Source organism: Hyperolius riggenbachi, chromosome 12, assembly GCF_040937935.1.
Source record: "Hyperolius riggenbachi isolate aHypRig1 chromosome 12, aHypRig1.pri, whole genome shotgun sequence".
Taxonomy (NCBI): domain Eukaryota; kingdom Metazoa; phylum Chordata; class Amphibia; order Anura; family Hyperoliidae; genus Hyperolius; species Hyperolius riggenbachi.
Window position 1 is genome coordinate 199,991,424 of NC_090657.1, and position 27,952 is coordinate 200,019,375.

Genomic DNA, 27,952 nt, shown 5'->3' on the forward strand with positions numbered 1-27,952 from the left:
TTTGCTTACCCTGAATCCGCTCTGAATCGGTCTATTAGTCTTTCATAGTATTGTATTAAATTGCCGCAGCTTAGAAGAACTTGAAAAAAACTTTACACATGCCATGCTTAGTTGATTTTCACCTCCAGCTCCTACCTATCATCCACACAGGAACTCAAGAGGTTAAACAGCCAGAGGAATTCTGGAGAAGCCTGTTCTGTTCCTATCGCTCTGCTGCTGCCTGGGGGGGGAGATCTCACTGGTTCTGCTTGTGAGTCAAGGCTCCCAGCACAGTTCTGCATAGACTTCGCACTCTTATCACCACTTCAAAGCAGACGGTATTGTTTTGTGCCTTTACCGCATGTTCTAATCTTCATGAATTTACATTTATTGACGTTTGTTGAGGTATTTACCGCATAAGTCGGTAATTTACCTCACTGCCTGGTAATTTCAGCTTTTCATGCGGTAACAGCCTTTATGAATTGACATTTTCCTAAGTGCTATATAAAGTCAGCTGTTTTCAGCATTACCGAATGCAGTAATGCTTTATGAATTGACCCCTATGTTGGAAGTGCAGTAAACTACGACTAAGGGCAGATTGTAAGCCCGACACGCGTCAGTTGAACCCTGTGATTTTACTGCATTTTGCTATGTGGAATTTTTGAATAAAGAATACCAGCGTTTTTCTACCACTGCTTGACTTGCGGATCCTTCTGTACATATCTATGGATTGGCCTGGCTTCCCAGATCCTGCACCCATTGGTTGAACTGGTAGGGGGTTTGAGCGTTTTTGACTTCTCAGATTTAAACCTTGCAAACAAGGTAGAGAGGTTTCTGTTGTATCCAGGGGGAAGCGGAGAACTCGCTCTTCGTTTGCTAAATAATTAATTAGCAGTTTATCTGATAATTTGTCCTGCATCCAGCAACGATATCCATTAAGATATCCAATAGCATCATGGGGTGTAAATATGCATTGAAATGACATTAGAGTAGCGTTATAGTGTTTCATACGCTTATGCATTTGGGCAGAAGTTTAATTTTGAGTGTAATCCCACTTTTAATGGCACCATTTTATGTATACGTGATACCTTTCTTCATAATGCCTGATACTCCAGCATGTCTCTCAAGCCTCTATAATTGACTATGCAAATAGTGGCGTATTCTAGAGATGGACCTGGATGAGAGAGCAATGTCTGTAAGCGGTTGTTTGTTGCCGGTGGAGAAATTGTCCATCAGTGCTCGACACAATGGAATCAATATCTGATAATTTGTACTGTCAAACTGCTCAGTAAGTCAGTCAGAATTGCCAATCTGCTTCCTTCCTCCACCAAACTTATGAAACTCATGTTCAGAAACATTGAATTAATCAAAATATAACTGAAAGCCTGCAAAATTTGGATTTAGTAAAAAGAAAAAAAAAGTTTTATTGGTCAATCGAACACCAAAATCGATCAGTGCATGGCCACCAGAACTGTGTATTTGCAGATTATTGGCAGCCATCTTTTCCCTCTCAAGTTGGGGCTGTCAGGTTTTCATTGGTTTTTATCATATTGCATGGAGGTAATATTTGGCGAGAGCTTGCACTGTTTACACTGGGTATTTGTCTAACCATCAAAAGTGGAGAAAAAAAGAGCGCTCCATAGTGTAACACCGCTTTATTAAAACAAATTGCGCAAATTAAAATTCACTTACTAGATGTAAGATGAATATAGACATGTAGTTAGGCTTGCAGCCTTAAAATCCTTCCTAGGTGGGTATACCCTCAAACTGCCGTGGCCGTCGGGGTTATTATTATTATTATTATTTATTGTATTTATAAAGCGCCAACATATTACGCAGCGCTGAACAATAAATATATACAATGATACAAGGATGACATACATAGGGTTATACACATAGAACAAAGTTTTACATACAAATTGTACAAAATACATGATCATGCAATATGGGCTGGTTAGGTAGGCCCAGTAATACAAGTACAGGCTGTCATAGGACAGGAGCACATGATCCTGTAGATTACACTAGGGAGTGGAGGACCCTGCCAGAGGCTTACAATCTAAAGGGAGGGGTGGAAACACTAGGGGGGCTGTTAAATATTCCTTAGAGAGTTACTGTGTGGTAGGAGGTGGGTAGGCCATCATAAAGAGGTGGGTTTTGAGGGCTTGCTTGAATGTGTTGAAAGAGGGAGCAAGTCTGATGGGTGGTGGAAGGGCATTCCAGAGGGTGGGGGCAGCTCTTGAGAAATCCTGCAGGCGGGCATGGGAGTGTGAAATGCGCGGGGTGGTGAGGCGAAGGTCGTTGGAGGAACGGAGGGGGCGACCTGGTGTATACTTGTGAACAAGCTCCGAGGGGTTGAGTGGATCCGGTGGTAACTGACCCTGGAATCCCCACCAAGGAGTAAACGTGTGTTGGTGGCGTTATTACGCGTTTCACGTATTCATCAGATTATCTGATGAAGGCGTGGAACACCAAACCGCGTAATAACTCCACCAGCACATGTTTACTCCTTGGTGGGTATTCCAGGGTCAGTTACCACCGGATCCACTCAACCCCGATGGCCACGGCAGTTTGAAGGTGTACCCACCTAGGAAGGATTTTAAGGCTGCAAGCCTAACTACATGTCTATATTGATCTTACATCTAGTAAGTGAATTTTAATTTGCGCAATTTGTTTTAATAAAGCTGTGTTACACTATGGAGTGCTCTTTTTTTCTCCACTTTTGTCCTTTAATCAAGCCTTTCTAACAGCCGGGCTACTAAGGAGCAGCTAAAGTGTGACCACCATTAGCAACCCCTGGATACCGTCCTAGCAGCGCAAGATTGCACGTCCTTTTCCTGATTTGTCTAACCATCTATGGCTTATCTTAATAAACTTTTGTTAGGTTGCTGTTTGCACCCACAAATCTCACTTAATGAACGAATATGTTTTTAAGATGAATTCCACAGCACAGAAAAATATCACCGCCACCGGGACACAGACTGCAATAAACACTAGACAGAAGTTCTAAATCTTCCCTCGCTTTCTAAAACAGAGGTTTTTCTCCAGCAGTCTGTGTGCCTTTCGGAAAATTTGTTCTCCTGATTTATTATCCGGTTAACCCCAATTACTAAGACAGGTAGCAAAAGGAAAGTTCCTCTGTGGGAACAAATAGAAAAATAATAAAAATGACAAAGCTGTAACCTTTCCCTGTTCTGTCCAAAATTAAAAGAAGAGGTAGTGTCTTATCATTATCTATAAAGCTCTCTGTTCCTTTTTAATTTCTGTTTGATACGATAGGGTGTTTATACTGTTTTTTAGCATTATTTACGTGTATTTATATGGTGCCAAATATTTGTGAGCAGTAGTTTAGAGACATTAAACAATTTATAGCACTAACTCTATTTATCCCAATAATGGGCTATTTTTTAGGGGAACCTGGTTACTGTAATAATATGGGTTTTTTGGGGGATGTAGGAAAAAAATCCCAGAGTACCCAGAAGAAATTGAGTCAAACTAAGGGCCTGTTTCCACTACACGTAGATTGGATGCAGAATGTATGTAGAAAAACTGACTCCAATGAATGCCTATGGGTCTGTTTTGACTAAACGCAATTTTTCTGATGCAGATTTTCCCATAGGTAATCATTGGAGTTTTTCTGCATCCAATCTGCGCGTAGTGGAAACATGCCATTAGGGTTTGCAGGACGAAGTAAGGGTAAAGGGTATGAATTATGTGAAATCTTGAACCTTTCTTTTAAGGACAACCAAGGTGACATGATGAGACAGACAGGTGTATGTACAGTGCCTAGCACACAAATAACTATGCTGTGTTCCTTTTTTTTTTCTCTGCCTGAAAGAGTTAAACATCAGGTATGCAAGTGACAGTTTCTGCCCCGATCGGGACTGGGTCAGACTATATCATAACCTTCACTGATAAGCAATTACAGCCATAAAATACTTTCCTGTCAGTGAATGGCTTCCTGGAGCAGGAAAGAGATAAAAAGTGTCAATAATTCATAGATTTGAGCTCTAGTATACTTCAATGAAGGTGTCATTGAGCAGATACAATGAAACAGTAAAAACTTAAAAACTAGATTTAAATATAAAATAAAACTGCGATCTCTAAAAAAAAATAAATTTATTTTTAGGAGGAGGATAGATGCAATTTTTTTTTTCTCATCAGGTTATTTTCACCTCGGATGTCCATTAAAGAGACTCTGAAGCGAGAATAAATCTCGCTTCAGAGCTCATAGTTAGCAGGGGCATGTGTGCCCCTGCTAAAACGCCGCTATCCCGCGGCTAAACGGGGGTCCCTTCACCCCCAAACCCACCCCCGCAAGACTTGGTCGTGATTTATTTCTTCCTGGAGGCAGGGCTAACGGCCGCAGCCCTGCCTCCAGTTGCGTCTATCAGCGGCGCATCGCCGCCTCTCCCCCGCCCCTCTCAGTGAAGGAAGACTGAGAGGGGCGGGGGAGAGGCGGAGATACGCGCTGACAGACGCACGTGGGGCAGGGCTGCGGCGGTTAGCCCTGCCTCTATGCGGAAGAGGGGATGCGTTGCACGGAGGGGGATTTGGGGGTGAAGGGACCCCCGTTAAGCCGTGGGATAGCGGCGGTTTAGCAGGGGCACACATGCCCCTGCTATCTATGAGGTCTGAAGCGAGATTTATTCTCGCTTCAGACTCTCTTTAAGGATGGCTCCAGATGTTTGCCTCCTCCCAGATAAATACTGTGAATAACAGGTTAGGAGAAGAGTTGACCAACAGAACTGATTGGGGGGAAAATTAAATAATCTCCACTGGGGGTGAACTGAATTTCCTGCTTAGGGTTTATAAATTAAATGTTCCAACCAATGATTTCCAATAGTCTAGAATATGCAAGGACAAATCGGAATACAGTGCAAAGTGAGAAGTTAAAAAATAGACGAGAGATCAGGAAATGATTGATGTTGTTTGATCCACCGTGACCCTGCAGGTCATTATCTTTAATGCTGGCAGACAGGAAAAAGAGACCGCACCAACTGTCTTATCTATAAGGCCGGTTTCACATTAAAAACCAGTGTTTTGGTTGGTCGCATGATTGCATCGCACCGTAACGTGAAAAAATAACCTTTGGAGATTACCACGGCAATGCGTGGTAATCTCAGTTCTGGCTAAAAGCCATGCTATAAGTGAGGCTCTCTAGCGCTCACTTCCTGTGTCCAAAAAACAAATTGCACAGAAGTATATTGAAAAAAATACACTTCTGCGCATGTGCAACGCGAACGCGAAACCGTTTCAAATATCTGCGGCGCTATTCACTTTTATGGATTTTGGTCGCTGGAACAAAATCCATAAATAACGCGATGTTGCTTTTGCATCAAGTGCAACGCATTGCACTGCGGCAGGTATGAAATGTCCCATAGGTTTTCATTGCTTTAGCGCCACCCCGCTCTAAAATAGGGTAATGCAACGCAATTAAAACACTCTATGAAAGGGGCATGAATGCACCCAATAACAATGTGATGGGCTAAACGATTTTTAAAAATTCAAAGAAAAAATGGTTTTATAAACTGGTAAAATGGCATTTTACATTGAACCCTGAGGGCATGAGGGGACAGAGGTGACACAGTGGAGGCAGCAGAGGTGGCACTGAGGGGAACGCAGAAGGCTTGGGGGAACAGAGTTGACACAGAGGATGATGTAATAACAGCCGTTATTTCACACAATGCAATGAGGTTCACAGACAGGAATCTGCCATGGCCCTGACATCACACTGTGGGAGAGGTTTCACCACAATATCGGTGGTGTAGTGAATAGCACCAACTCAATAGAAAAAAGGCACTTCACAGGCTTCAAACTTGCATTTGTAGTTTAAACTGCAAACTACAAACGCAAGCTTGAAGCCTGTGGAGTGCCTTTTTCTACCGAGTTGGAGTTATCATGTTGCAGGAGTGGTGAACCTGCAGGAAAAGTGCACCGGCAAGGGCTACCTAACTAGGTGAGCCTTACTGAGTCCCAAGGAGGTTATAGAAGTGTAGTGAATAGCACTCTTGCCTTGCATCGCTGGGTCCCCAGTTTCAATCCCAGCCAGGGCACTATCTGCACGGAGTTTGCATGTTCTCCCCGTGTCTGCATGGGTTTCCTTCGGGCACTCTGGTTTCTTCTCACATCCCAAAAACATACAGATAAGTCAATTGGCTTCCCCTTAAAAGTAGCCCTTGACTTCGATACATACACTTCATGATACATACATAGATAAATGACTATGGTATGTATCCGATTGTGAGCCCGTCTGAGAGACATCCAACCTCCCTGGCGGTATAATTACTTGCAGATTTTATTGTGTAATAGCGGTGCAATTTTTTCACGAGCTTTTAGACCCTAAAAATCATACGGCTAGATAGATTTGGGGCAGACTTGTACATTACACACCTTCCATGGACCCAGCTCGGGGTTACCACACTGCGCTACGGATTTACGGCCTGAGCCTGACTTGGGGTTACCGCTAAGGAGTTAAGTGACAAGACACCATACTTTTGTACAGCACTGCGAAAAATGTCGGCGCTATATAAATACTAAATAATAATAATAGCCATACAGATATCCCTGATGATCTGTTTGAGAAAAGGTAAAAACTTCTCATGAGAAAGGGGATATCAGCTTCTGATTGGGATGATGTTCGGTCCTGAGTTTAAGTTCCCCCTTAAATTTGCAACTGCCAAGGCTTTTTGTCACTGTAGCAGTTTGATGTGTGAGTATGCACAGTGGGGCAGTGGTCAACAAGTAAGCTAGAAGCACAGCATAAGAAAAGAAGAGTACAGGTGAAGAAAGATGAAATATAGATGAGGAATTGGTAAAATTGACCCTGATTATTGCGACAAAGATTCGAATATTAGACTGAAGTATTTTAAATCAAGGCATGTTTTTTGGGAAGATAATTGCCCTCCCGCTGTTTAAAAAAAAACAAAAACAAACTTGTGGTCTAGTTTTCCTCAAAAGGTGCAGCCCAGTGCTTTCTAGCTGTGTCTTCCTGGCCAATACCAGTCTGCATGGGTGGAAAAAGGTCCCACATTTCACAAACTGTACATCAGGGATGCTCATTCGGATATCCGGGTAACCCGGATATCCGAACTTTTTTCAGCTATCTGATTCGGATTCCGGATGTTTTTTAAAATCCGGATAGCAATCTACAGATATTTTTACCCATGATCCGGATATCCGCGGATTTGCCAGATATCCGAATCCGGATATCAGCTTCAGTGAAAAAAAGGCCCAACACCACACACACTCCTCCTCCTCCTCTCTCATCTTGCCTTCCAGGGATTTGTAGGCTGTCAATAGCAAGCTCACATACATTGGCCAGGAATTGAAACCAGGTCCACTGCTTTGAAGGCAGCTATGCTCACCACTATACTACCGACAGCACTACATGCTGAAGCCAGCCTAGCATGTACCATTGTGATATACCCAAGAGAAAAATGAGCTTGCTTATTTGCCTAATTTGCTAGATGAAAGCAGTGGGACACATGGTGAAACTGCTTACAAGATTCAATTCAAGACTTCAGAATCAGAGAGATCATTTGCCCCCCTGGATGATGCTGGTTTAACACACACAGCAAAGGACAGCAATTTGTAGTCTGGAAGATTCCAGGGCAAGGGTGGGAAGAATGAAAAGCTAGGTGGCCATGCAACCCTTCCTGCTAGGGATGGCTTTGCCGTTTGTGTTCAACAGTTGTCCGAAGATAACCCCAGATAGCCATTTAGCAGCACTTGTGTGCACAGTGTCTGTGGCTCAATTGGTTAGTGCATTTGGCTGTTAACTGAAAGGTTGGTGGTTCAAGCCCACCCAGGGATGGCTTTGCCTTTTGTGTTCAACAGTTGTCCGAAGAGAACCCCAGATAGCCATTTAGCAGCACTTGTGTGCACAGTGTCTGTGGTTCAATTGGTTAGTGCATTTGGCTGTTAACCGAAAGGTTGGTGGTTCAAGCCCATCCAGGGACAGCTTTGCCTTTTGTGTTCCAACAGTTGTCCGAAGAGAACCCCAGATAGCCATTTAGCATCACTTGTGTGCACAGTGCCTGTGGCTCAATTGGTTAGTGCATTTGGCTGTTAACCGAAAGGTTGGAGGTTCAAGCCCACCCAGGGATGACCTTGTGTTTTGTGAAGGGAACTAATGTACCCTTCTTAAACTTGAAGATTGTATACAAATGTAAGCAGACTGTAGAGTGGCGCAGCAGAAGTGTGCTGGGTCCACAACCTCGAGGTTGATGGTTTGAAACCAACCTCTGGTAAGCATGATTTCATTTTTGCACCTCGCTTTATCGCATGGGCAAAACGGTTTCCATAGCCCTGTAAGAGAAAGTGTAATAAGGGCCCTGCCCTAACATAGATATTACGGTAGCTAAGACTACTCCTGGGCCTTTCCTGTAGTTGAAGAGATGAGTGAAATGGCTGGCTTCAGCCTGTAATGTTAGTTGACCTGGGTTTGATTCCTGGCCAGTGGTGGTAAAGCGGTGAGGAGAGCTGCCTTCTAAGCAGTGGACCTGGGTTTGATTCCCTGGCCAGGCCAATGTATGTGAGCGTGCTATTGACTGCCTACAAATCTCTGGAAGACAAGATCCTCCTCCTCCGGATATGAGGAGGGAGGAAGGAGCAAGGTAAGAGGATAGAAGGTGTTTTTAAAGGTTAGTAATTCTTTTAAAGCATTTTAAAAGGCACTTCCGGTTTTTCTATTCGGATGTCCGAATAGGTCGGATATCCGCGGATAATGCGATCGGATATCCACGTTCATGCGGATATCTAAAAGTTTGGATTCAGATATCCAAACCGGATCCGGATATCTGAAAATCAGGATCCGAATCAATTCGGATTTTAAAAAGTACTACCCGAGCATCCCTGCTGTACATATCCGTGGGCAAGTGTATGCACAAAAACATTGCTAAACAATTCCTTACAAGGCTGCCAATTATTTATTTATATATTTTATAAGTGGTGTGAACATCCTGCCCACTAGCCAATGCAGCGCCTAACAATGAACAGGCAACAGTGGGCAGAGAAGGATTAACATGTAATTGGGCTCTAGGCAAGGTAGTAGATTTGGGGGCCCTTGTGGTCTCTTTGGTAAGCTGAACTGGAGAGAGATCAGAGATGGTGACTAGTGGGCCCCTTGACAACCCCTAGGGGGCCCCAGGCACCTTCCTAGGTTGCCTGGTGGATGATGCTGTTGAGACGGTGCGTAATATCCAGTGCATCCTGCTGTGGTAATGCAGCTGTCCTTGGCAAAGAGAATTGAGATTGCAAGGTACCTTCCAAGTCTCCTAAGTCGGGATGCAGACCATTTGAAAAAACTGACGGTGGCCTCGATTCATATAGGGCTGTGCGATTAAAAGAACATCTGTTCTTTAAAATACCTCATTCGTTGTTTTAGACTTTTGTGTACTAATTCATACAAATTTTCACAGGTGCGGTAAAAGATCGGTAATATAGCGAAGCCCATTGACCAAAACTTGTGTGGTAACAGCAGAATTGTGTCTGTGTTGTTACAAGCTATTCCATGCAGTGAAGGCTTTACAATAGTAAGAGGCATCCCTACATCCCTTTAAAATGTACATGTTTTTAGTACTGTCTCTGCTCACTCTGAATCTTTCCATTAGTCTCCATTAGTCTTAACATTTAATTTAATTACCACAGCTTAGAAGTTCCAGGAGACATTACATATGCCGTGCTTAGGTGATTTCTCCACTAGTTTCTCCTCATCTTTAAACAGGAACCTAATGGGTTAAACGGCTGAAGGCCCTCAGGGGAAACCTGTTTTGTTCTGTTCTCTCTGCTTGCTGCCTGGGGGGTAGAAAAGTTTGACCCTCCCGAGAAGCCTGCAGGTCTTATCAACATCCAATCAGCGGGACATGCAAGAGACAGGGGCTGTTTCTATTGGCTCCCTGTTCCTGTCAGTCATAGCTGTCTCTGCTTTAGAGTTAGGCTCTCAGCACAGTCTCCTCGCACAGACTCGCACTGTTTACGCCACATCAAAGCTGCTGGTCATTTTCCTGGGCTTTACCGCATATTCTAGTTTTTATGAATTAACATTTACTGGCATGTGTAGAGGTATTTACTGCACAAGTTGGTAATTTACCTCACTGCTCGGTAATTTCAACTTCTCATGCGGTAACGGCCTTTATGAATTGACATTTTCCTAAGTGCTCGGTAAAGTCAGCTGTTTTCTGCATTACCGAATACGGTGATGCTTTATGAATGAAAGCCATATGCTCTAATCCTGTCTTACTAATCCAAAAGTTCTTTGTGAAGGTGGGCATTAAATAAACTTTGGATAATCCTTTGCTATTTTTTCCTGGGGTGTTTGCCTAAAATCAAGCTCTGATCAATAAAGGATTATTTGCCAGGCTATCTGCAGTGCTCAGTGTGAGGGGTAAGACCTCAACACGAGCCGGTCTGCAAGGCTGAACACTGTGTGCTGGTAACTCACCAACTCTGTTCCGCCTTAGTTTTGTAGACTATTGAATTTTTATTTTTACACATTCAGGCAGCTGAATTATTTATCAGCCTACTTCCTTTTCCCAACCAAAAAATAATAATGGTAAGTCTGCTATTTCTGGCAGAGCGAGAGTTATTTTACTTGTCGGGAACTGTACTCAATACAAAATGCCAGTGTTAGTAAGTGGCATGCAGAGCATCATAAAAAAGGAACTCTAGGCATCCAAATATTATATATATACTCACTCAGTACTTTATTAGAAACAGCTGTGCCCCTGCCTATTCATGCAGGCTAATCATGTGGCAGCACAACCATGCATACATTTTTTTTTCTTTTCTACACTAAACTTTTAGAGTATTTTTCTGCTGCAGGACTCAAAGCACATAGGCAGCAATGGAGAGTTGCAGTTACTTAGGGCATGAATAATAAACTAGCGTGTGTGTGTCTACGTACTATGTAGATGTATTCAAGACCGTCTGCTTCTCTTACTAAAATCTTGGGTCAGCTTCTTTTGGGGGGAGCCCATACAGGTCCGAAACTTCAGTTAAACATTTCGGGACTGGATGGCTGTGGCCCGAAAGCTGTCCTTTCCCTGTTGTGCCCTGTGATTACCTCACAGTAATCACGGGTCAGGAGCCAATAAAATTGCAGATGCAGAAGCTCTGCTGTCTCTGAGACAGCAGAGCAGGCGGGTGCAGTGACAGAACAGTGGGGCGAATAGCGAGGACAGCGTGAGTGTGCAGCAGTGAATGGTTGAAATTGATGTCCTGTCAGTGCCGCACAGCCACCAGCGGGATGTAGATTCCAACTACATTGGTCTTGAATTGATTGGTTAAGAGAAACCGTGCCAAAGCTTTTGTTCAGAAACATACTTACCTAATGTAACGATCGGTGTCAGCACACAGAGAGAATCTGATTATTGGTGATCTGCAGTATCACCAAGAATACAGATATATACCTGATTATTGATGATCTGCCGAATCACCGATAATCCAAGTATAACTAACCTCTGGACACCTATATAGTGTGAGTGTTTTGGTGCAACAGTAATGACTTTGAGTTGGACCACCCAAAGAGCAGGTGGTCTTTGGCAGTATGGGCGATACTGCCCTCTGAGAAGTGCAAAAACCTTTCAACAGCCTGGGACCTCCAAAGAGGTGGAGCCTCAGGCTAAAAGTAGGAAGGACCTGTGAGTGAGTGACACCTGAAAGGTGGATGTCACTAGCAGGTCTGGAGACCATCTCTAATGGAGAGAGATAGCTCTCAAGGTCGGGCAAGCCGGGTCGGCAACACACGGACAGACAAGGTACAGAGACAGAAGGCTGATTTGGTATCCAAAGGCAGGCAGGGTTGGCAACAGATAATCAGATGTGTAGGTACCGAATCAGAAAGCAGAGGGATAGTCAGAAATGCAATAGGTCATAACAGATATCAAAACAATGCCTAGTCTTGGATGTGAGGTCCATGGTCTCAACACCCTGGAACTAGTCTGGAGTATAATATGATGAAAAACAGTATCCCTAGTCTTGGGTGTGAAGGATTGCAGAGAAGCCGCCGCTTGTGCTGACAGTGAGGCGGCGGTTTCCTCACAGCAACATGCGTCTGGGTTATCTGGACCTAGTAGTGCGCGCAGCAAGACAGGCTCTTTATGCCAATAGGAGAAGGGTCAGCTGATCGGGACGGTCAACTGACCCCAGCTCAGCAGATGATTGGTTGATGGGAGCTGGGCGGCGTTGAGGAGCGCTTCACTATATATATCTCTTGCTGTTCAGTTGCTGGTTGTCTGGCGTTGCGAATACCTATGTGTTAGCACTCAGACCTTAGTCAGATCCTTCAGTGTGGTGGAACCAGGAGGACCTGGGAATCCACACTTAGCCAGTTTACTGTGTATCATCTTTGTTATTCATTAGACCAGTTCCAGGGTGTAGAGACCACGGACCTCACACCCCAGACTAGGAGTACTGTGTATCATCTGTGTTATTCATTAGACCAGTTCCAGGGTGTAGAGACCACGGACCTCACACCCCAGACTAGGAATACTGTGTATCATCTGTGTTATTCATTAGACTAGTTCCAGGGTGTAGAGACCACAGACCTCACACCCAGACTAGGCATTGTTTGATATCTGTTATGACTTTGCTTTCCTGACTATTCCTCTGATCTCTGATTCGGTACCTTGGACTTCTGATATTCTGTTGCCAAACCCTGCTTGCCTTGGATACCGAATCAGCCTTCTGTCTTTGTACTTTATCTGTCTGTGTGTTGTCGACCCGGTCTGCCTGACCTGTCTGACTGTCACCCACCCCTTGGGTGCTCAGTCCTCCTGCAGGGGTCCCCTGCTTCTCAGAGGGGGCACTGCTGCAAACCAGTCAAGGTCTGCTCCCTCCTGGAGCCCTTGACTGCAGTAGAGTCTGTTTCTACTTATTGGACCACCTGCTACCCCGGTGGTCCGATCCATACCGTTACACCAAACACTTACACCAAACACTTACACGCTTCAGGTGCCCAGAGGTTAGCGATATATCTATTATCGGTGATTCTGCAGATCATCAATAATCAGGTATATATCTGTATTCTTGGTGATACTGCAGATCGCCAATAATCAGATTCTCTCTGCGTGCTGACACCCATTGTTACATTGGGTGTGAGGTCCGTGGTCTCGACACCCTGGAAATAGTCTGAAGTATAACACAATGATAACACAGAGTCCCTAATCTTGGGTGAGAGGTCCGTGGTCTCGACACCCTGGAACTAGTCTGAAGTATAACACAATGATAACAGAAGTAATCTGGCTCAGTGTGAATTCCCAGGTCCTCCTGGTTCTAACACACTGTAGGATCTGACTAAGGTCTGAGTGCTTCCACGAAAGTGTTCGCAACGGCAGACAACCTGAGACTGACCAGCAGTAACTATATATAGAGTGGCGCTCTCCGGCGCCACCCATCAGTGATCAACCAATAGTCACTTGCTCTGAGGTCAGCTGACCAACCTGGTCAGCTGATCCCTCCTTGGTTGTCATAAAGGTTCTGCCTCTCAGCGCGCGCGCGTATTCCTCAATCTGTGTGAACTAACAGACCCAGCCACACCAGATGCACACTGCGTGCAAACCGCCGCGCTGGACGCGGAATCAGCCGCCTAGCTGTCAGTACATGCGGCTGCTTTTCCGTGTTTTATCATACCTAAGAGAGGGAAGCCTCTGGATCCTATAGAGCAGTGATGGCTAACCTTGGCACTCCAGCTGTGGTGGAACTACCAGTCCCATGATTCATTGCAATACTCTGACAGCTCTAAGCATAACTCGGGGAGGCAGAGGCATGATGAGATTTGTGGTTTTGTCACAGCTGGAGTGCCAAGGTTAGCCATCACTGCTATAGAGGTTTCCCACACTGTCCTCTGCTGCTCCCCAAGACCCTCCAGCTAATCGGGGCATGCTTCTTTTCTGGCATGTTCAAGAGTGGGTTCGGCTTACTTGCACAGGCGCAGTACGGCCACTTAAGCTTGAAAAGGAGCGATACCATGATTAGATTACCGACAAGCCCTTGTCAGTATTCTTTGGAAAATCTGCAGCAATGGGGGCTGGAGAACGCCGCTGGAAGCTTCTGTAGGATCCAGAGGCTTCCTTCTTCTTAGGTAAGTATGTGATTTTGTACCCGGGCTTCGTCCACCATAGGATCCAGAGGCTTACTTTTTCTTAGGTAAGTACTGTATGTGGTTTTGTACCCGAGCTTCAGCTTGGGTACACTTAAATCGTTACCTCAAATATCAGAATAGAGGAAACATGTGACCTCTGTGATTTTTATTGTGGCATGGTTGTTGGTGCCAAATGTATTTCTGTATGACTTCCTGGGATTCCCACATACAACATTCTCTAGATTTTACTCAGAATGCAGAGAAAAATTAAAAACTTCCAATGACGTGATGTTTTGTGGATGGAAATGCCTTGTTGATAAGAGAGTAGTGGGTGTGTCCGATTGATGAACCGCAACCAGAGAACTCCAGGTACTTGGCACCCTAAAAAATAGGTGCCTGAAAGACCCTCTGATTTTTACCTGAGGAAGCTGGCAAGACCCATGAAATGTGTTGTCCTTTTAGTGTCCAATAAATGTTATTTTGAAAGCCCATACCTCATATGAGGTAAGATTATTTTAAGCTGTTTTTAGTCTTTTTATATTTTTGGTGTGGTTCCTACACCTATCCCTATATTACAGATATCAGGGAGAAGGTCAAGCTGATGGAAAGGCTGTGATAAATCACATAACCAATCTCTGACTGTATTGGGCAGGAAAGGGTCTTAGAATACACAACACATCAAACCACATCAGATTCCTCTCCTGTCAGCCAAGGACAGAAAGCTGAAGCTGCAGTGGGCACTTGTCCACGAAAACTGAGCCGAGGGCTGGAAAAATATAACCCGGCCCAATGAATACTGAGGCAAACAGATGGCGGGGACAGAATTTGGTAACATTGAGGGTATGTCGATCCGGCCAGCCTTGTGTCAGTAGCCCGGCCTTGTGTTGGCACTGGTTTGGGAGGAAGTAGAAGAAGAGATATAGGTAACATGACTGCACAGCTGACAGATCTGTAGTAGACATTACAATATGGAGAAGAATCCGAAGCAGTGTTTATTATCTTTAGTGAAATCCATGACATGAAGAACTGAGACTGCTCTGAGCACAAACGGATGCCCTACCTGGCCTTGGTGGTCCTAACAATGAGCTCAATTAGTGTGTTGGGCCAATATGAAAAATGATGTCCATATTTAATACTGACCATTTGCAGCCAGTGTTCCGCACAAAAGACAGGTATGTGTTGTGCACAAAAGACAGAGAATACTCAAACTCTGTAAAGAGCATGCTGTTTGATACCACCACCCTGCAGGCTGACTCACACAGGAGAGACACACTCTTACCCCACACTCTCAGTCAAAAAAAATGAGACTGCATTATTTCCTGTTTACTCGTATTTGCAGTCAGACTCTTGGCCAATGCTGACTTTTTTTTCTGATATTAGAAATCCCACCATGCTTTGCAGAGTATCATTGTGTGACCCTGTTTTTAAATGCTTATTGGTATAGAACAGGCATGGGCAAACTTGGCCCTCCAGCTGTTAAGGAACTACAAGTCCCACAATGCATTGCAGGAGTCTGACAGCCACAGTCATGACTCGTAAAGGCAAATGCATTGTGGGACTTGTAGTTCCGTAACAGCTGGAGCGCTGAGTTTGCCCATGCCTGGTATAGAAGAATGTCACTGGAAGTAAATCAGGTCATTAAAAGAATTTATGAACTGTGATTCTGTGGACTCATCTGGGCTTTTTACCTTAAAAAATAATACATTCACCATGATTCTTTGAAGTGGGATTCTTTCCATATTAACACACCTGCTGGGAAGGATGTGATTGGTGGACCTTTTCTAGCGTCCCTTTGTAAGACGCTCCATCACTGTACAGACACGGCTCTCCACATTCCACCCGAGCTGCTTGTCTGGCACTTTCCTGGGGACGTTCAGTGAGTCGGAGTTGTTTATCCTTCACTTTCTTCTTCTTCTGCAGATCTCTGAAATGTGTATACTTAACGTTCTCAGCATAACACAGCAAGATGAGTAAATACCACCAAAACCTCACGCTGAGATTTCCTCGTTTGATTTCTTGAGTGATGCAGAAGCCGCCGAACAAATAATGAGCGAATCCTGACACCAGCAGTATTTGGCTCGCGCCTGTTTACTGTACAGCTGTCTTCTTGTGTGTTTAGTTTTGTGTTTCTGCTGCTTATGGAGCTGCCTGACCTGCTTTGCAGATTCAGAAATAAATGACGCTCGCTGACATTTTCAAGTACGGCAGGAAGTCGTAATGTTTAGCTAAACTCCAGATGGCTTTTTTTTTATTCAAATAAAAGGTGTTTGTATCGTCTTTTTTTGAAACCTGGTTACCTGTTTAGCTTTTACTTTGTCTCAGTGAGGTCCAATTCCTCAGATATTCCCATTTCCTGCTTGTCCATTTGCTGCAGGTCAACAACAGTAGCTGTCCCTCTCTTCTGTGTAATTACAAAGATTGTAAATCATTCTTCTTGGCAAGGCAGGCAAGGTGTCAAACATAATGTCCACTGCAACGGAGTGTGCAAAGGCAGAGTTAACTACCACACAGTATACCCCAATCCAGATTTATACTTTTAGTGCCCCTAGGCCAACCTCCTTGTTCCTCCCCTGCTTTGTGCAGCAGTGTACCCTTTGCCATGTGCAGCCTTCCTATTTTTCAGCAGCCCCTCTTTCATTTACTTCACTCTAGGGCAGCAGTACCCTTCTTCCATGTGTTATTCCTTTTTAAGTTTGTAACCTTCTCTCCATGTCAAGCTGTCCCACATTCATGACCAGCCACCCAAAGCCCGGGCCTTTCCTGAAATCCACTGATTGCAGGAGCTGCGTGAACAAATGGGGAGGGAATCTCTTCTTTTAGATATTGGAGCTGAGGACAGACTAAAGCCTTGTGCATATGCAAGATCTAGGGTATATATGGCAGCCTCCAATATCCATTGTTGCGTCAGCGAGAGATTTGACTAGCAGATCATCCTTGTCTTAGCGCTGCCCTAGTCTCTTGTTCTCCCTCCTTACCCCTCCCATTCTGTGGCACTCCGCTACGTTGTTACTCCGCCCCCCTTTATAGCAACAGAAACTTGCCCCGGAACTGTCACCCAGGGGATTGAGCCTGATCCCTGCAGACATCAGTAACTGTGCATGGGTACACACATTTAATTTACAAATGCAGGATATGGGTGGGCTTCCTGTGAAGGAAAATGGTAGTCCCCACTGCAGGAATCCATGTGCTTCAGCAGTGCTTGTCCGTGAATGCTGTGCTATGTTCTTGCTAATGCAGGGAAATGTGGCTAATTCAACAGATGGTTAAATAAAGGTATCTACAGTTCAGCTTTTCTTTAATGATAAATTTCAGCCAGGGCCGGCGCTACCATAGAGGCAAAGGAGGCAGCTGCCCCAGGGCCCCAGAGCTTGTAGGGGCCCCTAGTGGCTACAAGAGGAAAAAAAAATTCAAATCGGCCTTATAGTTTTTGAGAAAATCAATTTTAAAGTTTCAAAGGAAAAAAAATACACATTTAAAAACCTGCCGACTTTAATGGTTAATAGCAAATCCACCTTAAATGCTAGAAACCCTACATTTGCAGGATATGTTAAGGAGATCATTAGGAATAAGACGAAATTTTTTTTTTCAAAAAGACCTTATAGTTTTTGAGAAAATTGATTTTAAAGTTTCGAAGGAAAAAAGTATGCTTTTAAATGCGGTAAATGTCACTTTTAGTAGCAAACCTAACGGTAGTGTAATTTTACGTGCATCAAACGAAAGCGCAATAAATTTCCTGACGGGGTTTCCAGGGGGTCCATACGCAGCCTCAGCGCTTTGGCCAGGGATCGCTATACAGCCGCAATATGGCTGTTTGAAGATCCCTGGCATTTTTTCCTATTTTACCTATTTTTTTTATGTTTAGAGTGTGGTAATTTTAAACAAAAAAAAATTATGTGGGGTCCCCCCTCCTGAAACTTTTTAACCCCTTGTCCCCCATGCAGGCTGGGGTAGCCAGAATGTGTAGCTCCGACCGAATTGGACTTCACACCCTGACTATACCAGCTGCAAAAAAGGTCCCCTAATGCCGATTTTTGTTCCGGGGTATATGTTGGGGGGGCCCCCCAGGTTTATTTTGCCCTGGGAACCCATTGTTGCTTAAACCGGCCCTGATTTCAGCCACTCACTGTCAGGAACTGGCCCAACGGCAAGCCTGCAGAGACAGTTCCTGACGGGGGTTTTGACCCAAAATCTAGAGGGAGAGCTGCCTTATTCAAGCTAACACAAGACTGTCACCCCTCAACCACACTCTGCCACCACTAGCAGTCGTCCGGGACGATACTGCTAGATACTCCGAGTATCTCATACTCTGTTGTCGAGCTGCTTGCACTCAGACTGGCATTTAACGTACTTTGGGTCAGCCCCAGGCTTTAGGCCAGAGCACGAGAATGCCACACACACAACGCAACCTCACACGTAGCAATGAACAATCCGAGCAAACAATCGGGCACTGAACCTGTAACACAATTACACTGCAGTCTCTCTCTAGGTGATGTAAAGCTCTGCTTAGTTTCCATAAGACTAGCTTATTAAATAAAGATTTAATATTCCAAAAAAGTGAAACAGTGCAGAAAGAAATATATACAAAAATATTTGCAAAAACAAAGTAAAAAGTACGAAGGTACACGACCAGACATTTTGCTTATCAAAAATAAAAAGGAATAAAGCAGAAATTGGATTTTACCAGTGCAAAGGTCCAAACTTTTGTGGAAGGACACAGGGGTTCTGATCGGAAATCAGAGACAACTCTAGCTCAAGCGCTACCTTCAAGAGAAGACCCTTTCTGTGCCTCAGCACTGGGCTTTTATGCTTGGACCTAACCCTTGAGGGTATAAGTACGTTAGAGAAAAATGGTTTTAAATTTATATTCTGCTTACATTTCCCCATCTACCAATAGATCTAACTTTACAAGATAGATTATGCAAACCTGGAAGAGTTTGCCGACATCCTCTTTCTGTAGTCTGTGAGACACCCAAAACAAGGTATTTGCATGTGACAATAAGGTGTTTGCATTGACCTTAGCTTAAAGTGAACCTCCAGACTAAAAATCTACTCAGCAGCACTGAAAAGGCTTGGTGTTTCTTTAACAGTTTCACAGCATCAGAACTTTGTTTTTCTTACATAAGCCTTATTTTTAGCTGCACAAAAGCTTAAGCTCCGCCCCATCAAAGAAAACTGCCTGGGCTTTTTTCCCTGATGCTGTGCAAAGCATGATGGGATTTCATATGTTGTTATTCACGTTGCCTAGCAACTGGGAGTTGTGATCAGCACACAGGACAGTTGGAACTGTGTCTCATGCTCGCTTTCACCTCCTTTCAACCAAAAAGATGGCTGCCATCATGAAATCAAACATTTGCCTGTTCTTTTAAAACAATGTGCGTAAGAGATTATATCACCTATCTATTTTAATTAACCTAACTAATGTAACTTAATGACAGTATCCTTGTTTAGGCTTAAGTTTCTCTTTAACAATGCCTATGGGCCAAGTTTTTTTTTTCAAACGTGTGCCCCTGAATGTCAGATGGTGGCTGGGTGCCATATTTACATGTCATTATGTGTAGACTTCAGGAGGGTATGCAAATGCTTACCCCTTTGCATTGGAGACGGAGAGTCTGCCCTCTCTCCAAATGAACTACACAAAATGGATGCCATACAGAAAAGGAGGCTCCCACAAGATACAAGATAAACAAAATGGCTGCTATATCCTATACAACAGCACATTCACAAATGGAAAAAAAAAACAGAAGATGTAAAAAGTGTGAATGTTTTTTGCTCAGGATGAGATTAACCATTAGCATAGCTTAGGAGCTCTGGGCCCGCTGCAAGTTTTACATTGGGTTCCCTCAAGCACTCTATGCATAACAATTTATCATTTCTATGCAGAGAGAGGTGTAGGCTGGGGAGGAGAACAGGCTTATAATGGTTGCAATTAATCAAAGCACATATTGAGATGATCATTACCAGCTTAGCACTAATAAAGTGGCTGAAGGAGGGCCCCTACTTGGGCCATTGTACAAAAAAGAAGAAAAGGAGGCCTTGCACATCCCTAGATAAAACTTTTAGGTTTACTTGAAAAAGTTTAAAAGGCATACCACTGTGAACGGACCTGCAGTGGGCCTGGTAGCGATCCTTGAGCATATTGGTGGTTTCACCCACATAAATACGCTGACAAGGACATATCAAAGCATACACCAGCCCCTTAGTTCTGCAGTTAATAAATTGTTTAATTCTGCACATCTGTCCACAATGAGTGAAGGTACTACCCAGTTCAATGAAGTTGCAACAGGAGCACCTCTGACATTTAAAATTACCTGTAGGTCGATTTGAACCCAACCAGGTTTGAGACTGAGAACTGACAAATTCACTATGTGATAGTTTATCTTTTAAGTTGGGGACCTTTACCTAGGCTAGTTGAATCTAACTGGGCAGCTAGCTGGTGAGTGGCTGTGTTTCTAAAACCACTGTTTCCATAAACTACTCTAATGGTGGCAATATCAATTTTGACCACTAGATGGCAGCAGTGGAGGTCTGACATATGGACCTTGTTGTGCGCGCACGTTCCATGCCATGCTGCCCCTTTGTGGACGGTGATGGCAGGCCATGCGTACGTAGCGGGGAGTGACGCGGCCGCGTCTGTCCGATGCTCGGGCTGATTTCGCTTTCCGGATGTGATACGGGTCTGGCTTCCAGGTTGCGCTCCATTGGGCGGATGTTGCCTCCCCTTCCTGTCCACCGCGTCTGGCGTGCGTTCCAACTGCATCGGCGAGCTTCAGGGTGCCATTGACTGCAGCTGCTCACTAACTAGGCGGTAAGCATCTTTATATAAGGGGGATTTTATTCTGGGGTAGTTGTCCTGACGATGCGCCACTGTATGTGACGGTGCGAAACGGCTGTCGACCTCCCCACCTGCCTGTACCTCTCTCTGCCATACAACCGGGATGAGTACTGTATGCCTTTTAAACTTTTTCAAATAAACCTAAAAGTTTTATCTAGGGATGTGCAAGGCCTCTTTTTCTTCTTTTTTGTACACTGGACTTTACTTTATTTGGCTGATTGCACTCCCTCTGTGTTTGATTCAGCCTCCTGTGCATGGTCATCTTTTCTATTTGATTGACCCTACTTTGGCCATTGTGGTCCAGGGGCCCTGATGCGGTCGCTTCCTCTGCACCCCCTATTGCTACACCACCGAGATTAGCCCAACAAGCATGCACCTCGCTTTAACCCCTACAGGACCACGTTATGCCGAAGGGCGTGGCAGCCTCAGGACCGCCCAACGCCAAAGTCCTGGGGCTGGCTTTTGCAGGAGACTGCGTGCATCTCCGCTTGGTAGCCTTCAGTCTCCCTACTGCCATCTATTTAGTACGTAGAGCGCTGCAATCTAAGGCAGCTCTGTACAGGGGACAGCCGTGTCACTCGGCTGTCCCCTCCAGAGGGACAAAAGCGATCCGCTGTGATAGGCTGAAGCCTATCACAGCCGATCACGCTGATTGGCTGGCGAAGGGAGGGGGGAAGAGGGGAAAAAAATTGTAAAAAATATTACAAAAATAAAGGAATAAATATTGACAAAAAAAACAAACATTGGGGGAGTGATCAGACCCCACCAACAGAGATCTCTGTTGGTGGGGAGAAAAGAGGGGGGTGGGGGAATCACATGTGTGCTGAGTTGTGCGGCCCTGCAGCGACAATGGCCATTTTTGTGGTCTTTAGGGGGGGGGTAAAGCCTGTGGTCCTGAAGAGGTTAAAGGCAGTACATACGTCTGACTTAATTCAGCTGAGAGGGCCGATAACTACTGCCTTAGCTGATAATCAGGCTTGTGTACTGCAGCTGGTGACCCCCCAACCCGCTAGTGATCCGCCGGGCGGATCTACTCACCCTCAGCAACACTGGTCACCCACCAATCCCATTGTTCGCACCAATCCGCCTGGAAACTTCACCCATGAGCTGTTTGTCGTTCCTCTGTCATCCCCGCCCTTCCGCATAGCAACACAGCTGACGCATGTATGCAGCCCACTGATGTTGCTCAAGGGGATCAGGTCCTGATATCTGTCAAAGGTGTGTACGCACCTAACACAACAGTCTTGTGTACCATGCAGCAGCAGTGTAACAGCAGTTTCTTGTATCATGATAGAACACGGTGTTGTATTATAGCACACATCTCCCTCTACCATGATTCCTGGGACCTACAGGAGTGTTTTCAGCCACGCTAATAGTGGATGGTAGTGAGCCCACAGGAATAATTGTGATTAACCCAAATCACAGGTGTGGGTCCTGCAGCATTTACGGAATGTTTGCTTTTCAATACAAAGTATAGGATTGCTGCAAAAGGGCTTTGTAATTGCTGTACAAAAGCGATTTTGCATTGATTTGACTTAGTGGTGTAGCAATAGGGGATGCAGAGGTTGCGACCACACCAGGGTCCTGGACCACTAGGGGCCCTCCTTCTTCATTCATGTTATTAGCTTTTAAATGGTGCTATGCCGGCAAAGAACACCTCTATATGTGCATTGAATAGTAAAAAAAAAATCAAAAATCATTGCATTCCAGCTGTTCTGGAGGTGTGGCTAGCTTACAGGGACAAGGAATAATTTGCATATTCAGCAGTGATGCATCGTGGGAGACATATGCTCACTCCAACCTGAATTATCGTAATTTCCTTCTGTTTTAAGAAGGCAAACTTTTGTTTTTACTAGCATTTTAGTAAGAGGGCTTTTTGGTCCTTTGTAGCCCCTCACACACTCCAGTGAGTTCTGGTTCATCATGAGTTTGCTCGGTAGTCTGTAACTCTGTGCATTGAATAGTAGTAATCCGTATCTGTTTCCTTAACTTTGATTACACCTCTCTGACACTGACACTGTTCTTGGTAAGTTTTGGCACTTCATATCAATAGAATGCTTGGGGCCCCATGTAAAATTCTCACTGGGGCCCCCAGCTCCTTAGCTACACCACTGATTTTACTACCCACAATGAAAAAAGAATGCTAGTCGCCATGTACAAAGCGCTGTCAATTACATTAACAGGCAATTTTAAATCGCCCAAAATCACAGCAGAAAACGCCACAAATCGCATCTACACAACCTACACAAATCGCAATTGTTTCTTTCTATGGGTCCCAGACCTTACAGTCTGATGTTAGATTGTCTTTTGTAACTCTTCAATCATTTGCACCATGCAGCAATCTGTTGAAGCTCCAAATCTCGTTAACCACTGAGAATTCCGATGTGGCATAGCATGCATCTCTCTCTGACATAAGTCTCTCGTATCATGCAGAAATGTACCGCAGTGTTGTGGTTATCTCTTGTAACAAGATATTTTCTCATATCTTACAGCAATCTGCTATATCATCAGAGTTGCCTCTTGTATTATGACAGATTCTTCTACCATCCAGCAATCAGTGGTAGCATCCTTTTTGCTTCTTTTAACATGACAGTCTCTTGTAGCACACAAACATCTGCTGAAGTGTACCAACATGCAGCAGTTTCCCATAGTTTCAAAAAGTTGCACAACAGCTGCTTTTTGTGACCAGGGCCGGAGCTACCATAGGAAAAAATAGGCAACTGCCCCAGGGCCCCAGAGCCTGTGGCGGCCCCCAAGTTGTCCCTCCCCATTTTAACTGTTGCTCCCCAGGGTCTTTGCAGAGTCCGTTAAGTTGGGAGGTGATTGGGGGAGGGTCAGCAGCCAGCTCAGGGGCCCAGGAGGGAAGTTTGGCTGCAACAAAGGGCCTCTAATGACGCTTTTTGGTTATGGGGTGTCTGTTGGGGGGCCCCCAGGCTAATTTTGCCCTAGGGCCCAACTGTTACTTGAACCGGGCCAGTTTGTGACATGACATTCTTTTTTATTATTCTAAAATCTGTTGCTCGACAACTGCTTCTTGCAACATAGCAGCCGCTTGAACAATGCAGCTGTCTCCTATTGTACAGGTTCTTTTCTTTGCAATATCATGCAGCCGTTTCTACAGCCACTTTGCTCAACATGATGGTCTATCAGTCTGCCTGACAGGTTGGTGAATAAGGTAGCAAGCAGGATTGCAGGTGGTTAGTACCGTTATCCCTTTTGTATATCTTTAGATACAAAGCTAGAGAAGTATGCCGATCACACGTCTGAGGCTTTAAAGGTGGAACGAAAAAAAACCTTTTAAATATGCTTTGAGGTGCTCCAGCCTTTTGGCATCCTTTTTTCGTTGTCTTTGGCTGGTGTAGATTTTCACATCAGTGGCAGCTGTTAATATAAGCGATATACAAAATAATGTTCTGTGCGCTTGCTGAGTACAGTGCTGTGCGCTTTCCTGCTAAGGACGCGGGAGTGTGTCTGGCCTCAGGGTGGTCATAAATGGCAGAGAAGCGATTACTTTGGCGGAGCTGTAGACGGTTTTACAGGTGTGAAATACGGGACACCTCAGATGTGTTCTAATAAAAGGTGAATCTCTCCGGTGACCAGCTCTGCAGATGATGTGCAACATTTTCCACAAATACAAGAACATCACAAAAGGTCAATGCAAACTAATTCATGGCTGGAACAGAGTAAAATGACTTTTTGGCCTGCAGCAATAAAAAAAAAAGAATGTATAGCTTTACTCAGTTGTGTCCTTATGCAGCTGAAGCATAGAGAAGTGGAAGAGAGAGTAAGCTGAGCCTACCTTGGGCATATTTGGGATAAGAGGAGGATGAGGGCTCACCATATGGGACATAAAGTGTAGAAAAACCGAGAGCGCAATATAGTGTAGTATGTTCAGCATAAATGAAGTAAAGGTTATCGTGAGAAAATTATACTCACAAATGTTAGTTACCACAAAGGCAACCACTGTATAGGCAGGTGGGGAGAATAGACCTGTCCTCACTCAGGGATAAGAAGTCGCTTCAGTGAGGTGCTACACCTGCTATTGCCGAAATTCTGTTTTGTCTCCATATTTATTGCCTGATGAAGCAGGCTGGGACTGCGAAATGCGTCGCACTTTTTTGGGGTACTATTTAATAAATGTGATTGCTACTATTCAGACAGTCTTTTGTGTCTGCTTTATGGAGGTAAGTTCACCACTTCTTCCCAGCAAATTTTAACGTTTTTATCCGCTTTTATCCTGCTGGCGCCTCTGTTCTCCTACTGCTATATGGGACATGGTCCATATGACTGCATTTAACAGTTGGGATTAAAGTGAACCTCCGGACTAAAAATCAACTCAGCAGCACTGAAAAGGCCTGGTGTTTATTTAACAGTTTCACAGCATCAGAACTTTGTTTCTCTTATACAAGCCTCATATTTAGCTGCACAGAAGAAAACTGCCCGGGCTTTTTTCCCCTGATGCTGTGCAAAGCATGATGGAATTTCTGATGTTGTTCTCGTTCTGCGGTTTTGGTGCAATTTTTTTTTTTTTTTACATTTTGATCTTGACATTTGAAGCCTGCTGGGAGGAGTAATCAGGACACAGGATAGTTGGAACTGTGTCTCCTGCTCCTTGTCACCTCCTTTCAACCAAAAAGATGGCTGCCCCCATGACAAAGATGGCAGCCCCCATGAATCACAAACATTTGCCTGTTCTTTTAAAACAGGGTGGGTAAGAGATTATATTATCTATCTATTCTAATTGACATAACTAATGTACCTTGATGACAGTATGTTTGTTTAGGCTGAAGTTCCCCTTTAAACAGACTTTTCGCACCAGAAGATTACAGCACAATACTAAGAAGTAACTGAGGCAGGGTAAAGCCAACTTTAGAATGGTATTAAACTCCCTAAAATGTAATAATTGTAAGCCAGGATAAGCTCTTTGCCTGGTCTCTTCACTCCCCCTCTGCTAAATAGACACGTTTTTGTGTCACTTCAGGAGTGGAGAGCAGCGGGTAGAGAGCAGCTGGCCGGCAATTATTACATTTGCCGATTAGCAGAGCAGTACAAACTTTTGCTGCTCTGCATTGAAAGTCTTTTTTTTTTTTTACACACGGAATGGTTTTAAAAGTTTTTTGTACCTAAGAATAGGTGCCTTCATTTTGTTTTTGGGAGTTTAATCCCACATTTAGTGCTGTCACATATGTACATGAGACTTTTTCAGTTTATTATTTTGTACTTCCCTTCAGGTACAATTTAGTTTTTCTTTTCCAGTGTCAGGGGTTGCTGTACTCATCTAAGGTTTAACCTAGCATGATATGTACAAGGCTTTACACCCTCGTTTAAATGTTTATTTGCATTCCAAAGGGATTTTAATTACTACTATTGTGGGCTTTTAGGGCCCGTACACACTGCTGCGCTGCGCTTTTAAAATCGCATGCGTTTTTTAATCGCAAGGTCTTTTGAAAAAACCTGAAAACCTGTACACACTGGTGTGATGCATTTTTTCTATTTGCATGAAACGCAGCGCAAGCGCATCAGTGTGTACCAACCCTTATTATTGTGGGTAGACTGACCACCAGCGTAAATGGTAGAGCATGTAGACCATGTGTCACAGCCGCCTGGTCCTTGTACAGGCCTGGAATGATTGTCCTGGGGATTGTTTCTGGTTAGGTAATTAAAAGAATAAAAACCTGACAAAGATGAACTTACCTCAAGAAAGAGAGTGTCAGTATTAACACACAAACTGCTTTTTCAGGTCACTACAAAATGTCTTGGAAATGTCAAACCCAACTTTGAGCGCCAAGTCAATGTGTGATCCAGCCTGATAGAATCCCATTTGTAGTTGTTGTTACGTGTTTTCCAAACCTGGGACCTCCACAGTGTAGAGATCTCGCCTTTAGAACCCCCGAGAGACAAAAGAAGAAACCATTACGTGTTTTGACCCACCACCATCAGCAAACACATCTCTGGTTGGTCTGACCCTTTAAGATCTCTGATTTTTGTAGTCTGTCTGCAGCCACTCATCTGCAGCCTCCAGCTACAGCTGCTTTAATTATCAGCCAAGGCTGCTGGATACTAGAGTTGCACAGAGTTCAGCTGGGCTGTAATTATGAATTCTTCTCCGTGTTTAGCAGAGACACGAGGAGACTGCACAAGCAGCCGGCAGGATGTCAGTGATGGAAGCTCCCACTGTGGAGGCCTTCCCTGCACAGCCCAGCCTTGAAGCCTCCTCATGTCTGTATAATTGGAAGGAATGAGCTCTGAGGCTGAAATTGGGCTCGTGAGTCAATCACCCCTGCTATAGCAGAACTTTTTGCTGAGCTGGTACCCTATCCAAGACCGGAACCGTGTCCTGCATCCCAGGAATAGCAATGAGATAAACCCTCTGCATCAAACGAACATCACAATTAATATTTTATGATAGGACTGTGCCATACTTACTGCAAGTAAGCTCTTCATTTATTCACTTAGTTTGGCTTAAAAGGGAATCTATAATCTTATTTTAAAGTGGAGTTCCAGCCAAATCCTTTTTTCAGCTTGAGTTAGATTGATTTATGTTTGAACCCTTTATTGCTCTCTAAATTTAGGTTAATTAGGGTCTTTGGAAAAAAATAAGTGTGGTAGCCTTTTTATCTTTAGCACCATACTGACAATAAAGTTGACAGTATGGTACTAACTTGGGGGGAACCCTTTTGGGGCTTGTGGCCCTGGACAATTGCCCAACTAAAGCAGAATTATAGTCTGGTATAGCTTTCAACAAAAATGTGTTAGTATTACTTTATTGCACAGTAATCCTATTTGCTTTTGTCTAAAAGTAATGTGATCTGTGTCAAAGTCGCACATCCTTTTCAGCATAGAGTGAGGCAGAGATTGGAGCTGCCATTGCAATGGATGTACTATACCATCTTCATTCTGAAACTTCAAAAATTCTATCATAATAATGATCGTATGTGTATGTGGGGAGGGGTAGGGGGTATGATTATTTAAAGTACATACTTTGGCAAAATAGATTTTTCTCTTTTGCTCTGCCCCTTGATGTTTTTGGTGCCACAGGAGTAGCTGGCCCCTCTCTGCAG

General features: G+C 44.2%; 1 long non-coding RNA gene across 1 annotated transcript in view; it reads left to right on the forward strand.

Annotated features, from left to right (window-relative positions):
- Positions 1 to 16,259, forward strand: part of LOC137541379 (uncharacterized) — a 73,294-nt gene extending 57,035 nt beyond the window's left edge. The window contains exon 3 of the long non-coding RNA XR_011025138.1: positions 15,980 to 16,259. This is a non-coding gene — a long non-coding RNA (uncharacterized lncRNA). The remainder of the gene's footprint in view (positions 1 to 15,979) is intronic.
- The last annotated feature ends 11,693 nt before the right edge of the window (positions 16,260 to 27,952 follow it).